Consider the following 15,964-nt stretch of genomic DNA (forward strand, 5'->3'; position numbering starts at 1 on the left):
TCAAAAGAGCCATTAAAGGACAGCAACATCATTGGAGTTGATTAGTCAAGACACAGAACTAGGCTACTCTATGAATTTAGAGAGATATCAATCAGTAAACTGGCTGGATGACTGGTACTGAAAGACATGTGTGCGTCAAGTGCACAATATTACCTCATGCTTTGAGGTATATCACTCTGCACTTGGGCTGTGGACTTGACCTGCAATTCTGACCTGAGATAATAATCTAATTCTTAATCAGTCTATTAATACAGTATATATATATATATATATATATAGGCTAAAATAACATGGGTTAGAGACCTCTGTTGACCCATTTCAAGGAAGTCGACACACTAAAGGTATCCTGTATCTGAGAAACATTGGATGATGCCCCCTACAGTTCAAGTCACACTATGCAAACCCATCATTCTGCCAGACACCACAAATGTATTCCAATTCAAATGAGTGCTGACAAGGTGTATTCCGTTCAGCACAGGTGGCATCCAGTCTGTCTTTCAAACACCTTGACCAAAATATATGAATCAGGCACGGATGCCATCTACCATGTAGGGAGCACAGCAGCACATCACCTTCAATCACATTCTCCTATTTCGAATGTTCAGAAAATGTTCCATTAATATCGGAACAGGAAGGAGAACCCCTATACCACCTGCCTAATGCAAAGAAGCCTCTACTGTCAACATTTGAAACCTTATTCCTTCAGGATTGCGTGGCGTTTTACTAGTAATCTCACACTAACTAATGTAATGTCAGACATATTCTTGAGGTTCCGAAGGTTCAGAAACACCTTTTTTTAGTAGCCAAGGAGAGGCTATAGTCAGCATTCAGTATAGATATATTGAACAGACCCATTTATATGTATCTATATGTAAATCACAGTGTAGAGACAAGCAAAGGGGGATCTACCTCACCCACATGCCAATAGTTACAACCCCTGATGCGTCTGTAATGTGTTTTTACACCCTGGGGGTTACGGAATATGCTGGATTCATTCTTAGTAATGGATTGACATAAAGCATTCACAACAGAGTATGACCAATGCAATATTAAGGCATATAAATAAAATGGTTTCTTTAAGCTATTTTGGTTAGTTTAAGATTTACAGCAATTTAATGGGTTTTAACTAAGTAAGTGTCCTCAATCCTCCACTAAATTTTGCGAGTTTAAAAAAGGAAATTAGAGGTAGTTATAAACTTTGGCGCAATTGTTCATCCATTATGTTCAATTGTAAGGAATCAATGTGGCCCGAAAAGTCTTAAAATAAGAGGAGAAATTGGAATCCACATCAAAATATTCAGCTGTAGGCTATTACTGTAGAACTTAGAGCGTGCGAATGCATTGAACTTGTTAACAAAGTAGACTACTGATGAAATTGACGAGGCCAAGAGGTTAATGTTTACTTGACTCACTTAAATCTTAAAATGGCTTCTTGAGAATGGTCTCACGGCGCACACGCACGAGATGTCTCATTCTTATCATCTGTGTGACTCTATACTATTCGCCTGTATCTTAGGCCCTGCCTCTCTGATGTCACTCATCCATATGTTTATAGTCTTAATTCATTCCTACTTAGATTTGTGTGTACACGGTATATGTTGTTTAATTTGTTAGATATTACTTGTTAGATATTACTGCACTGTCGGGGCTAGAAGCACAAGCATTTTGCTTCACCCACAATAACATCTGCAAATCACATGTATGTGACCAATAAAATTTGATTTGATTTATTCATAAATCAAATCAAATACAATTGTATTTTGTCACATACTTTGTGAAAAACAACAAGTGTAGACTACCATTGAAATGCTTACCTGCCCTTCCCAACAATACAGAGAAAAAAAGAGATATAATAGAAAAATAATAACACGAGTGTAAGTGTCCATGGTTGTTTATTTAAAAACATAAACTGAGCACTCAATGAATACAAAACAACAAATGTGGAAAAAACGAAACAGTTCTGTCTGGTGCAGACACACAAAGACAGAAGACAACCACCCACAAAACCCAACACAAAACAGGCTACCTAAATATGGTTCCCAATCAGAGACAATGACTAACAACTGCCTCTGATTGAGAACCATATCAGGCCAAACATAGAAAGAGGGAAAACTAGACACACAACATAGAATGCCCACTCAGCTCACGTCCTGACCAACACTAAAACAAAGAAAACACAAAATAACTATGGTCAGAAAGTGACAACGAGGAATAAATACAATGAGAAACGATAACTTGGCTAAATATACAGGGTACTAGTATTGAGTCGATGAGCAGGTGTACGAGATAATAAAGACAGATATTCACAGATAGGTAGGGATAAAGAGACTAGGGAACAGGATAGATCATAAACAGTAGAATCAGCGTACAGTATGGGATGAGTCAAAATAGCAGACATTTGCTCATCTCCCGTCCTGTATACACGTGTTCATATTTTCCGTCTGTTGCCTGCATCGCAATCAAAGTTGTTTTCATTGCCAATTATAACTTTGGAAATGTGTGTGTTTCTATCAAATTGCCCTATTACGTTATAATAGTTTCTGCATGTCGTGTTACGTAATTTCTACTGTACCATAATGGTTTTGTGTATATTCCTTATAACAGCGGACACGCAATTTAGCGTTACTCATTTCATAACCTTTATAGGGTCATACTCAATGCTTAGGTAGCTTGCTACATTCTTCTATTAGCTCTGGAAAACAATACTAATTGCGTCAGAGAAGTATTAGCATGTGTTGTATTTTGAAGCTACCCTGGCCTTATGACTCCCAAGTGGCACAGCGTCTCAGTGCTAGAGGCGTCACTACAGACACCCATGTTCAAATCCAGACTGCGTTTCTATCAAAGTAAGTGCCTTATGATGTAATAATAGCTTCTGTGTGTCGTGTTACACTGTAGCCCACTGTGTGTATGGAGCATAATATATTTGTGTATATTCCTTATAACCGCGGACACGCGAGGTAACGTTACTCATTTCATAACCTTTATGGTGTTACATTCAATCGTGCATATGTAGCTAGTTACATTCTTCTATTAGCTCTGTAAAACAATGCTAATTGCGTCAGAAGTATTGCCTTGCTGTATTTTGAAGCTACTCTGGAAAAATTGAAAAAATATCTTATAACACTTGGTCGTTTTCCAGAGTGCATTCCACAAAGCTGTTTATCATGTCTGCCTTATCCACTGCCCCCATTTTAAGGTTATAGTCAAGCACGCAGTCTGGTTTGATGTTTCTCTGCCTGGTTTGTTTCTCTCTCCCGTCAGGTGGTCCAACTTCCCTATGGCCGATATTGTTGCTGTATGGACAGTGGAGAGGACATGGACGTCTCGTTTGTCATGGCACTTTACTGCCAACTGTTGACATTTTTGATTTTGTGTAAAGGGTAATTTAGGATGTCAGTAGCGTTGTTGATGAAATGCAGTCATAGCAGCAGAACTAGAAAGCAGTCTTGGGAAAAGATAGTGGCAAAGAAGGGAGTTGCAAACATAGGATCTCTGCTCCAGTATTCTCTCAGGAAGTTCTTCTTTACTATCCCCGTGAGAAGGACTGTCACCAGGAAGGTATACATTTCACTAATTGTGGTTGTCACCCCCACTCCTGTCTCTCTCTTCTCTTGTAGCTCCAAGGCATAGCGATTGGTCTCTGCTATGTCTCCCACCAGGTCCTCTGTCAGAAACAACTTGAAGCACTGCCTCAGATGGAAATGGCAAGGGCGTTGCACTCCAGACTGGGACTCATCAACACAAACAGCAGGGCCAGGAGGGGTGAAATGGCTGGCAGCCTTCCAGCTACCACAGAACTTCTGTACTTCATCCACTATCGGTCTGCCTCCATCACCAGCATCTTCAAATGGATCTAGGACTTTGTTGGTGGACAAGGGGTCCTCGGATTCAGGGTTCTCAATGGCTCGGGGGCACATGATTGTGTTATGCTATAGATACTTCTGTGAATATCTGAACATTGCATCCAAAAATAAACTGCTCACATTCTGGGCATAACTTTGTAAGGACTGTATTTGTGTAAATAGTTTCCAAAAAAAGTGTGGCCAGCTGTAACGGATGTCGTCTGGAGATAGAGAGGAGGACCAAAGCGCAGCGTGGTAAGTGTTCATGATGATTTTAATTAAAGAAAGCACTGAACACTGAATCAAAACAATAAACAATGACGTGAATTTACAAAACCGAAACAGTACCGTGTGGCCCACACACTCACATAGAAACAAACACCCACAACCCAAAAGTGAAACCCTGGCTACCTGTTACGAATCCCTTTTGGCCCGAAAGTCTAGGGGGGGATGGTAATGAGATCCGTAACATAACTCATGCAAATTATTATTGTGACAAAGTAAAAGTGTGAACGAAATAACCACGACAACAGAAATCTACCGTCAAACTCTAGGTTTATTTATAAACACACGGTAATGGGGGGAGCAGGAAAAGGGGCTGAGCTGGACCCAAGGAAAGAAACAATAAGTATTCAAAAACACCCCTAAGCTAGACTAGCCTACTTTAACAACAGCTAACTAACTAACCAAAAATACAGTGGGTGGTGCGCCCAGTTCTAACTAGTGTATTTAACAAAGTTCACCTACGGGTAGTGTATGCCCATGGGCGACTTGTCTTGGTTTCCCCCTTTTCCCACCAGCAATCAAACACAAACACCATAACCAAAAACAATACTCACAGCTGATGACAAAGTGCTATGAGGTGCTTAAACAAAAGAGAGGTTAAGACACAAAGCGAGAGTGAAACACAGAGACCTACAGTCATGACATTTACAGAGAGATTGAGCTCCAGAACAAACAAATGATGGGGTTTTTAAACCATGGGGAAGGAACTGTGATAGGTTAGGAAATAGGAGGAGGTGTGTCTTCTGATTGATGATTGATTGTTGACTGATTGGGGAGTGATGATTTTCACCTGTGAGGGAAGAAGGAGATAAAAGAAACACACACACAGGATACACACACACACAGGATAACTGTATCCGTAACACTCCCACCCTTAAAAGAGCAACCCTAGGGGTTGCGACTACAGTATTTCTGGAATACTCACTACCAGGGCTGTAATCCTTCTCAGAGGAATAGCCTCGGGGTATCTTGTAGCCATACACATTATCGTTAACAAAAACTGGTTACCCGATTTTGTCTTCGGTAACGGTCCGACACAATCAACCACCACATGCTCGAATGGTTCACCTATGACTGGTATGGGACAAAGAGGAGCGGGAGGAATAACCTGATTTGGTTTTCCTGTTATCTGACATGTGTGGCATGTCCGACAGAACTGAGCCACATCTTGTTTTAAACCCGGCCAAAAGAAATGTCGAAGGATCCGATCATACGTTTTTGTGATTCCTAAATGACCAGACCACTGGTGATCATGAGCAAGGGATAACACATTTTGTCGAAAGGCTGTAGGAATCACTATTTGGTAAACAGCATTCCAATCTCCATCCGCGTCAACATGGGATTTCCATTTACGCATGAGATTACCATCAATGAAGTAAGCCACGTTCTTCTTCTTCACATCTTCCAATGAGACAACACTAGAAAAACATTTAGCAAGCTTGTTGTCAACCTTTTGGTTAGGAATCAGCTGCTCACGAGTGACTGGTAACTGTATTGCATCAGCAATAAGTTCAACGTTCTTTGATTCTTTCCTAGGCTGTTTGTCAGAGGTGATCAGCTTCTCAGAGGTATCACACAATCCATCCTCTTGATCAACCTCTTTGAACAGAACAGTGTTCGACAAATCTATCTCATCACCCTCTTGTCGTGCCTGAGCACGAGTGACATCACAAGCGTGGAACACATGTGGATAACTCTGTGCCAGCTCATTCGAGAGAGAGTGGTCACTTTTATCCAATACGGGTACTACCTTTCCTCCGGCAATATCGTTACCCATTATAAAGGTCACACCTTTCACTGGCAACATAGGGCGTACCCCCACTGAATATTCCACTGATTAACTCAGTGTACTTTCACAAAGTGCAATGGCACTGGGACAACCATTTCAATACCCTGCACTAACACACTGGAACCACAGTATGTATCGTCAGATAAGGGCAACACATCAGACAATATAAACGACTGCGCTGCACCAGTATCTCTAAGGATTTTAACCGGTCGTTGAGACGCTTCGTCATTCGTTAGGGACACAAACCCCTCGAAAATGAATGGTTCATAACTGCGGTCGGGGACTGAGACTTTCAAACTACAGTTACCCGGAGGCACCTGTTTTGTTGCAGACCTCACAACCGTACGAATTAGAGCAACACCTGTTGGTGGCTTGGCACGAAGAGGCATCCCTTGTTTGCGTTTAAGCAGGAAGCAATCATTAATCATATGTCCTACTTTATGACAATAGAAACATGGACGCTCATTCTTCTGGCGTGCTTGACATACTACTGCTGGACGACTAGGGCTAAAGGTAGGAAACTCAGTGGCTCTACTCTCAGTTTGAGCCGAAAACACACTCTTGTGCGTCAACACAAACTCGTCTGCCAACACAGACGCTTCTGCCAGGGAGGATACTTTCTGTTCGTTTAGGTAAACTACAATGCGTTCGGGTAAGCAATTTTTAAACTCTTCCAACAAGATTAACTCCCGGAGAGAGTATAATTCTCAATCAGAGACAACTAACGACACCTGATTCTGATTGAGAACCATACTAGGCCGAACACAGAAACCAAACATAGAAAAACAAACATAGACTGCCCACCCCAACTCACGCCCTGACCATATAAACAAAGACAAAACAAAGGAACTAAGGTCAGAACGTGACACCAACTCAAATGCTGATTGTTGCGTCATTCGAAACTGGCCGTTCTAAATAAGCATTCTAAATGAGCGTTCTAATCACACAGGCGTAATCGCATGCTTCAGGGACCACTGTAGAATGATCACACCTGTGTGATGGTACGTGTGAAAGGGTTAAAAAGGGAACAATGTAACAATACACTTCAAGGTTTCAGTCAGGCTACCTCGCCTCTCATACTGAAACTACACTTCCAGGATGTATCGCTTTTTCAACCTGTGTATGTTACCAGCCTCGAATCTGAACCCCTGTTACTCGGAGCAGATTTGATGGATCGTTTACTCCCACTGATGGATTGGAAAACCAACCACGTTTGGTCACAGGTCACAGTGCCTTCTCCACTGACCACACTTTCACCCCTAATGCTAGCTGCAACGCAGTCATCCACAAGGGGTATCTGTTGAAAGCACCCCTTGGGAAAAAGATGTTTCAAAACCTCTTGGTGCTGTCACGCCTGCTCCCGCTCTCCCTCCCTTGTGCTCTAGAGGGCGGCAGGCTGACCAGCATTACGCAATCCTGCCACCATCATTACGCACACCTGCTTCTCTCGTCACATGCATCAGCGATTCATTGGACTCACCTGGACTTAATAACTTGTGTTATTTCCTCCCCTATATCTGTCTGTTCCCCAGCTCTATTCCCCGTTTCAACATTAATTGTCGTATGTCATTGAATTACCTGGCTCTGACGCTGTTCTTGTCCTGTTCCATGTCTGTGCTAAATTAAATGTTCAACTCTCCGTCCCTGCTTCTCATCTCCAGCGTCTGTTCTTACAGGTGCATAAATGTTATATTTTTTTATTTAACCTTTTTTTAACCAGGTAGGCAAGTTGAGAACAAGTTCTCATTTACAATTGCGAACTGGCCAAGATAAAGTAATCCGATCCAAGGAGATATTATGATATCTCGTTATTCCATCAGCAAATCTGATTGACCATTCTTTTCATGATTTCGTGCCAGCAGTCTCTGTGAATGAGCAACTTCCCTCCTCCTTGAAGTTGTGCAGTACTGTAGTTGAGATGAACTTCTCTTGCCCTTTGGACATTTCCGCAAGCACTGCGGCTGTCTCAGCAATAAAAGCATTGACGCGCAGAGTGTACTCTGCTTCCAATGATACATCTTTCGCTTGTGGGGGACTGTTACCCCTTACAATGACAGGGGTTACCCCGTTACCCCTCAACTGACCCGATTACTCCCACTGGTGAAAAACTTTGCGATATCACAGACAAATCTCCTCATCTCAGTTCGCAGGTACTGAAGAGGTTGCCACATGCGGACTCTGTGGTGACTGACAGGCCTCAAAAGCCACTGAGCGTTTTGAAGCACAAACACCAAGAGATTTGGTTGAAAGGTTACAGCCAATCTAATAACAACGTAGTCGCTGACAACTCGTACATAGGGTCCAATCTTTTGTTTGTGTCTCGGATACCAACATCAACTGCTGCTGGGGGGGTCCCGAGACACAAAGAGGGGCAATACTAGCCCAGACCCATGATGAGCCTCATCGAGGCCGGTGGGGGTGGTCGAGACTACGTGCAACAGTGTACGAGGCTGCCAGAGTAGAAAATAAATCTAGCTGCAAACTTCCCCATGAGAACAGAGAGGAGCGGACAGGCCCCTCGATGGGGATAACCTTAGAACACATCTAAGATATTACTGAGGTGTACCACACTGGTCGTACAAGTCCAGTCAAGTGCACCTCAAAAACGAATGGCAAAAATAATAATTCCTTACCATGTGTAGGTTCAAATTCAATGCAAAATGTCAAATGCTCTAATCATGTGTTCCCATGGGATAACATTTCAGAATAAATCGGTAGGTAGGATAACTCCCCTTGAGAACCAGTACCAATGCCAGCACAGTCAGTCCGGCCACAATCAGTAAGAGGGTTAGAGACCTCACAAGTCAAATTGGTATTGATAACAGCGATAGAGTAGTTAGTAGTAACTCAGATTGCAACACGTGTAAGGGAATCTCCAGAACACTCTTCTGATGGTTAACACACCAATAAATAGAACCCTCCATTCAGGAGGAAAGTTATAAGAAGTCATGGACCATGATCACACCACGTACAACTGGTTCAGTACTTACAGAGTACTTCCGCCATGAGGTTAGCTCCTCCGTGGATAACATAGCTATGAAATAGATTCCTTCATACCTATCGCCACTACAATGGTGTAAGACATATGGACTTGTAGTAAAACCACTACAGGTCCCGTTAACATAGGTCGTGAGGTTGGCATCAATTCTTACTAAACCTCCAGGCATTGATCTGGAAATTATCTGATGACATCAGACTCATTCTGAACAGGTTGCAGCCTACCGGGATTCTTTCCCTTGGTGTGTATGCTTATGTAAGGATCAACGCACACGTACAACGGAACATTTAATGACGATTTATGCTAGGATCACTTAAGGGTCCGAGCAAAATACCAGCCTTAGTAAAGTTAAACATTTACTCTGAGGCCTTTGACTCTACAGCTACTGTACTCACCAGTTTCTCCACAGAAGTCTATAGGTCATCCCTGTAGACTGGCCAAAGCTGGTGCCTTACAGCTGTCAACTAATCATGTAGTTATCAACTTACGATAGTGCCCTAAGCAACACACAGTGAATTAGGAACACCCTAGATAGGACATTAGACAATGCCATGATGGGGTCATATTGCCAAAACCTTGGACGTATTTAGAATACAGTCCAATTAGATGATTAGGTTGTGATAACTATATTTTGTATATATTTTGTTTATGCTTTTATTCCTTTTCATTTCATTTCCTTTGAAACTTAGGAAATGACAGACCCATAAACAAGTTCACTATCACTTAGTACCACAACGCCACTCATTTGGGAAGAAATTTAATTACATATTTTGTGAGTGTGTGTGTGCATTGTTAACATCTGTCTAAGTTACTTCTCAGATCAACCAGCCTGGACAACCAGCTCTCTCTAATTCTCTCTTTCTCTCTTTCTTTCTCTCTCTCGGAGAACCTGAGCTCTTGGACCATGCCTCAGGACTACCTGACATGATGACTCCTTGCTATCCCCAGTCCACCTGGCCGTGCTGCTGCTCCAGTTTCAACTGTTCTGCCTGTGATTATTATTATTTGACCATGCTGGTCATTTATGAACATTTGAACATTTTGGCCATGTGCTGTTACAATCTCCACCCGGCACAGCCAGAAGAGGACTGGCCACCCCACATAGCCTGGTTCCTCTCTAGGTTTCTTCCTAGGTTTTGGCCTTTCTAGGGAGTTTTTCCTAGCCACCGTGCTTCTACATCTGCATTGCTTGCTGTTTGGGGTTTTCGGCTGGGTTTCTGTACAGCACTTTGAGATACCAGCTGATGTACGAAGGGCTATATAAATAAATTTGATTTGATTTGAGTAACAATATGATAGAAGGCACCCTTATGTGAAGCGTTGCCATCATTGGCAAAGTTATCCACTCCGTCACCATGTCCTCAATTGCACGTAATACTATCCACCAAATGCCCCTGTAAGTAGCACTAAGTCACTTTTCTAATGAGATTCCCATCCACAGCTGTGATTGGCACTTTACCCACCATAGATTACACTGCCACTATCTGTTATAGTGAAGTTATGTAACTGGTGTCACTGTGCTGCTAACAGTATCGCTTCCTTCACTGTCTCCTTGCCAACTCATGTGGCTGCCCTGCTTGACAACTTACAAACCATTTGAGAAAAGGTACCACATCAGGCAGTTCCATTGGCAGCATTTCAACCTGTGGAGTGAGTATACGGCACAATCTAAACTCTGTTACTTGTATGTCAATTATTTTCCAATCTGTATGATTTATTCATGGCAGCACTTTGAGAAAAAATACTTTCACTGTAGTATCAGTGCTGATGAATCTGTTTCTGATGAATCTTCAATTCATCAGTGAGGAGCGTGCAATCCACACTTTGGTTATTGATGCCACCAACTGCTTAAATTTGCCTATTTTGGACCAAAACCCAATTTAAGTCAATGTATTTACATTTCATGCCATAATCATCTCTTAAATAGATTTGTTGCCGAACAAATTGGTTTGAATTTATTTGAAGACATGCTAAACAGGGGCCATCGGTTGTGCCCTCAATGGCATCCTATTCCCTAAAGAGTGCACTACTTTGACCAGGGAGCTTAGGGAATAGGGTGCCAAAGGGATCCGTTCAAAAGTAATACACCTTGTAGGGAATTGGGTGCCATTTGGGACGCAGATTGACATTGGTTTTTGGTCCGAAAAACATTACATGGTTGCTAAACTGGGTGAGTTAAGTCACTTAGCCCTGAGTCCATGATCATGATGTGTCCATTAAATAATTTCCTTCCTTTCCTTTTTGACCAGCAACTGATTTAGACCTTGGAATCTGCTGCTGATTAGACTCGGTGTATGTGGACTCACTGGCAAGCCATTATAAAATAACTGTTCTGTAGCCTAGCAAAGAGAGGGGGGAAATAACAGATATTGTGGCCCTGTGGGCTGGATTCGAAGGCCCCTGCACATGCAGGTGTTGAGTGAAGCTGCCCGTTGTTAGCAGTTGATGTTACTCTTCAATAACATAGACCCAAAGCAAATCAGGGGAAGAAAAATTGTTTTATACAAAGAGAACAAATCATGTGGAGAGGTAGATGTTCATTCTCTCCTGTCCTCAGTGATTCTCTCCAGTGATTCTCTCCACAGAACAAAGGGACAGGATGTAGTTTTATAACCCAGCCCTAGCCTGTGGTTGATCAATTAGAATTCCTTGCAATAAAACTGGGCCAATGGCCAAATATCAAGTATCCTCTTTCAGGCTCGATGCCTTGACAAATTCCTCTCATATCTCTGACCTATTGATCCTACAGAAAAAACTTTCCATTTCCATTGATTTTTAGTACGTTACTGACCTCTCGTCCTCTGAATTGTGTATTTATCCTTGAAATATTCTTACACCCTAGAAGATGCTGATCTTGGGTCAGTTTAGCATTTTCCCCACTAATGGTTAATGTTAGAATTCGGGGAGGGCAAGCTGATCCTAGATCTATTTTCTGTACCAAGGGGGACCTTAACCCCTGAGCACACATTATGCAGTATGGCTTTGCCCTCCAACTTCTAACTTCCTATAGAACTCTCTTTGACAGGTATAATCTGTTCCTCTCAGTTGTTATGACACATCCTCTTCCTCTCACTGAAAGCACATCTGTTAGTTTGATCCCAATGAGCAGGTTTGGTGGCCGTCTGTGTCAGCATTTTATGCCTGCAACATAACCTCAAAGAATAGTGAACGCACACACAGACAGAGATAGAGGAACGCCTGGCTGTACAATATGAAAGGAGAAGATGAAAAATAAATATAATTTTATAAATATAAATCAATTATCTGATTTTGTCCCGACATCAATTTAAGTAAAGCGAAGCAATAACATTCAGTGGGCTGTTCATTGCTTTACTTTGGTTGGGAAAAAACGACTGAGTAATAATTTTTCAGCCCACCAGCTGTTTCACATTTATCTATTTTGTGTATAATCTTTTGTGTGCTGTTATTGTATCACTGCAGCCCAGAAGTGAAAATTATAGATTGTTCCACTGCTTCCGTTTGGAGTGTATTGGATCTCACTACCCACTGGGCACGCCACATCATTTCAACATGATGAATTGGGTAACATTTGGTTGATACATTGACCAATGAGATTCCAACTTATTTTCACCCACTCAAAAAGACAGCCAAAAGTTTGTTGAATTCACAATGTGTTATCACCAAATTCCAATGGAAAATCAATGTTTGTTTTTTTTGTTTAGTTGTCACCTAAATGTGTTATCACTGTGCTTCATCTAATAAATAGCACAACCAAATGACCTGGATTGCAGTTGAGAATACATTAAAGTATATGGTGCAAGTGATCAATGTCGTTTAAGATTCTGTGCAGAATATTATGGCAATTGTGAATATTTCCACAGACCTGCGACCCTGAACATGTACTCTTTGTATGATTGCATAAGACATTTAATTGTTACAGTAAACTCAATGTGGCCATGGATGTGTTTCTCATGTTAAGGTAGAATAAATACTGCTACATTAATTCGTAAGATAGCCTAATGTTAAGGCTATTTAATGTCTTAGAAAAGTAATATTGAATTGTGCTTGGTTGACAAATATTTACATATTGCTTTGATAGCTAGATCTGAATCACTGGCTTAATCCTATTATTTTATTTCTTTAACTTTTATTTTTGGTTGAGATGGAGACATGAATCCCACAGATAATTTGTTAACTTGTAGACAAGTTAATAGGCCATTTACATTACTGCACAAGGGACATTGAATTGTATTTATCATGACACAAGGCTAGACCCAGATGGTTGGAGTCTTACAATGTTAAATAATCCAAAAGGAGTTGGCAAGAGAATGGTCGTGGACAGGCAAAAGGTCAAAACCAGATCAGAGTCCAGGAGGTACAGAACAGCAGAGAGGCTCATGGTCAAGGCAGGCAGAATGGTCAGGCAGGTTGATACAGAGTCCAGAATAGGCAAGGGTCAAAACCGGGAGTACTAGAAGAAAGAGAATAGCAAAAGCAGGCGTATGGGGGAAAAACTTCTGGTTGACTTGGAACATACAAGACAAACTGGAACAGAGAGCTAGAAAACACAGGGATAAATACACTGGGGAAAACAAGCGACACCTGGAGGGGGTGGAGACAATAACGAGGACAGATGAAACTGATCAGGGTGTGACAATGTTTGGATGTCGACGCAACCAAATATCAAGATGTTTCTTCTGCTTGGATTGCTCCATCTGTGCCATAGAGTCTGGCTTTAATTCCAGATTGTCTACAAAATGTTGGATTCACGGCTCCACCAAAAATCAAAGTTAAAGAATAGGACTCAATCAAATCAAATCTTTAAATACAGTTTGAATTGATCCTATTCTTTAACTTAGATTTTTGATTGAGATGGACTCTGAAGCATTTATTTGGGCTGCAATTTCTTGTAACTCTACTTCTGCAGCCGAGGTAACCCTGTGTCTTCCTTTCCTGTGACGGTCCTTATGAGAGGCAGTTTCATCATAGTGCTTGATGGTTTTTGCCACTGCACTTGAAGAAACTTTCAAAGTTCTTGAAATGTCCCACATTGACTGACCTTCATGTCTTAAAGTAATGATAGACTGTCGTTTCTCTTTGCTTATTTGAGCTGTTTTTGACATACTATGGACTTGGTCTTTTACCAAATAGGGCTATCTTCTATATACCACCCCAACCTTGTCACAACATGACTAACTGGCTCAAACGCATTAAGAAGGAAAGAAATTCCACAAATAAGGCACACGTGTTAATTGAAATGCATTCCAGGAGACTACCTCATGGTAGCTGGTTGAGAGAATGCCAACAGTGTGCAATGTTGTCATCAAGGCAAAGGGTGGCTACTTTGAAGAATATCAAATATAAAATTGATTTTAAATTTGTTTAAAACTTTTTTTATAATGTAGAAAATAGTAAAAGGTTAGTTATGTCCTAACTTTTGACTGGTACTGTACCCATTTTGTGTTTTCATTGGAACTGTTTGTTTTAGAAGTGGTAGAAATAAGTTCAAAACCCACTTGATTTAAAGTGAACCTTCATTAACCTCAGAAGTGAATGTACATCAACTGTGTGGTCAGAGTCACAGCACCAATATAACCAACCAGGTTTCAATCTCGGGTCGTCAGCTGCAGCTAAAACCTGGATGTTAGCCCTGGGGTCTCAGGGTGCTCACCCACAAACATAGTTCTTTGAACTACCTTCACTACACACACTGCTGCCATGCATGAAACCACACACACTCCAGGTTCCTGCCATGCATGGAGGCACATGAGTTGACCGGTCAGCTCTGGGTTGTTAGGTGTTGAACAACAGAGCAAGAGGCTAAAAGCAGAGTTGGCACAAGTCCTAAGAGATCATCTTATGCCTCGGTCAAGCCATTAATGTGCCAAGAGGTTGGTCAGTTTGAACACCTTCTGCCTTGAGAGAGTGAGAGAGAGAAAGAGGCAAGGGGAAGAGAGAGATGTAGATCAATACAGAGAGGCAGAGGTAGAGAGGAAAGAGAGAGGGTTAGAGAGAGATGTAAATAGAGAAAGGAAGAGACAGAGAGAGAGACAGGTACAGGGTTCTTTATCACTTGGCAAGCACAGTGCTCTGATGCCATGGCTGAGGATGCACACAACAAGCACTTAGAAGCAGCCCATGGCCTAATCCTCTTTCAAATACTAATCCCCTCCTATACCGACACTCTCAGTCACACCTCTCCTCACTGTAACTCTGGGGTGTGTGTGTGTGTGGGGGGGGGGCGACAAACATTTTAGAAACTATCTTCTTGGCCCCAGAGACAAAATGTTGCTGTTTTAAAGCTACTTTCCTGCAATTCTACACATTTTGCCATGGGGCTGAGATTCAATTTGCTGTTTTAAAGATAATTTATTTTCTACATACTTTCTATATGGTTTAAGTTCTTAAAGTTCACATTAAAAACCTTTCACCATCCCGCTGCTAAATTAATATAGGGGAACACTGGTTGAGTCTGAAAGTTTTCCCCCGAACGTTGGTGGCATCACAGGGGCAGCAGCGCCAGATTTGTCACCTAGCGTTTCACAATGCGACACAAGGTCACATCCATGGTGGAATGGTGCTGCTGCTGCTGCTGCTGTTGTGCAAGAGAAACCTGCAGCCCCAAATCCCTCTCGCAGTCGCCTTGTGCTGTCGAAAGTCCCCATCGTCATTAATTAAGGGCCCATCATGCACACATAGGCAGCCACCTCCATGCCTAAGCAGATAAAGGATTAGCCAATTATTCCGTTTGAGCTGGGGTGTTGCAGCTGAGCTGACTTTCACAGCCTGACAATGGCACAGGGAGCACAACATGGGCCATGATGAATTTACCAAGCAAAGCTTATCACCCCTCACCTCACTCCTTTCACAGACACAATAAGTGAAGGTACGAGAAGCAAATAAAGACAATGGCACTGTACTGTATGTCATTGGGCTACATCCATAGAGGGTCAGACGAGATTGACACAGTTGAGTGTATGTATTCGTTAGGGTGAGGCTACATTTAGACAGTGTGTGTGTGTGTGTGTGTGTGTGTGTGTGTGTGTGTGTGTGTGTGTGTGTGTGTGTGTGTGTGTGTGTGTGTGT

At 42.0% G+C, this 15,964-nt stretch overlaps 1 pseudogene; it reads left to right on the plus strand.

Moving 5' to 3' along the window:
• The first annotated feature begins 4,059 nt into the window (after positions 1-4,059).
• The window catches only part of LOC135528987 (phosphatidylinositol glycan anchor biosynthesis class U protein-like), a 54,325-nt pseudogene continuing 42,420 nt past the window's right edge, over positions 4,060-15,964 (plus strand).

Source organism: Oncorhynchus masou, chromosome 5, assembly GCF_036934945.1.
Source record: "Oncorhynchus masou masou isolate Uvic2021 chromosome 5, UVic_Omas_1.1, whole genome shotgun sequence".
In the NCBI taxonomy this organism is placed as follows: domain Eukaryota; kingdom Metazoa; phylum Chordata; class Actinopteri; order Salmoniformes; family Salmonidae; genus Oncorhynchus; species Oncorhynchus masou.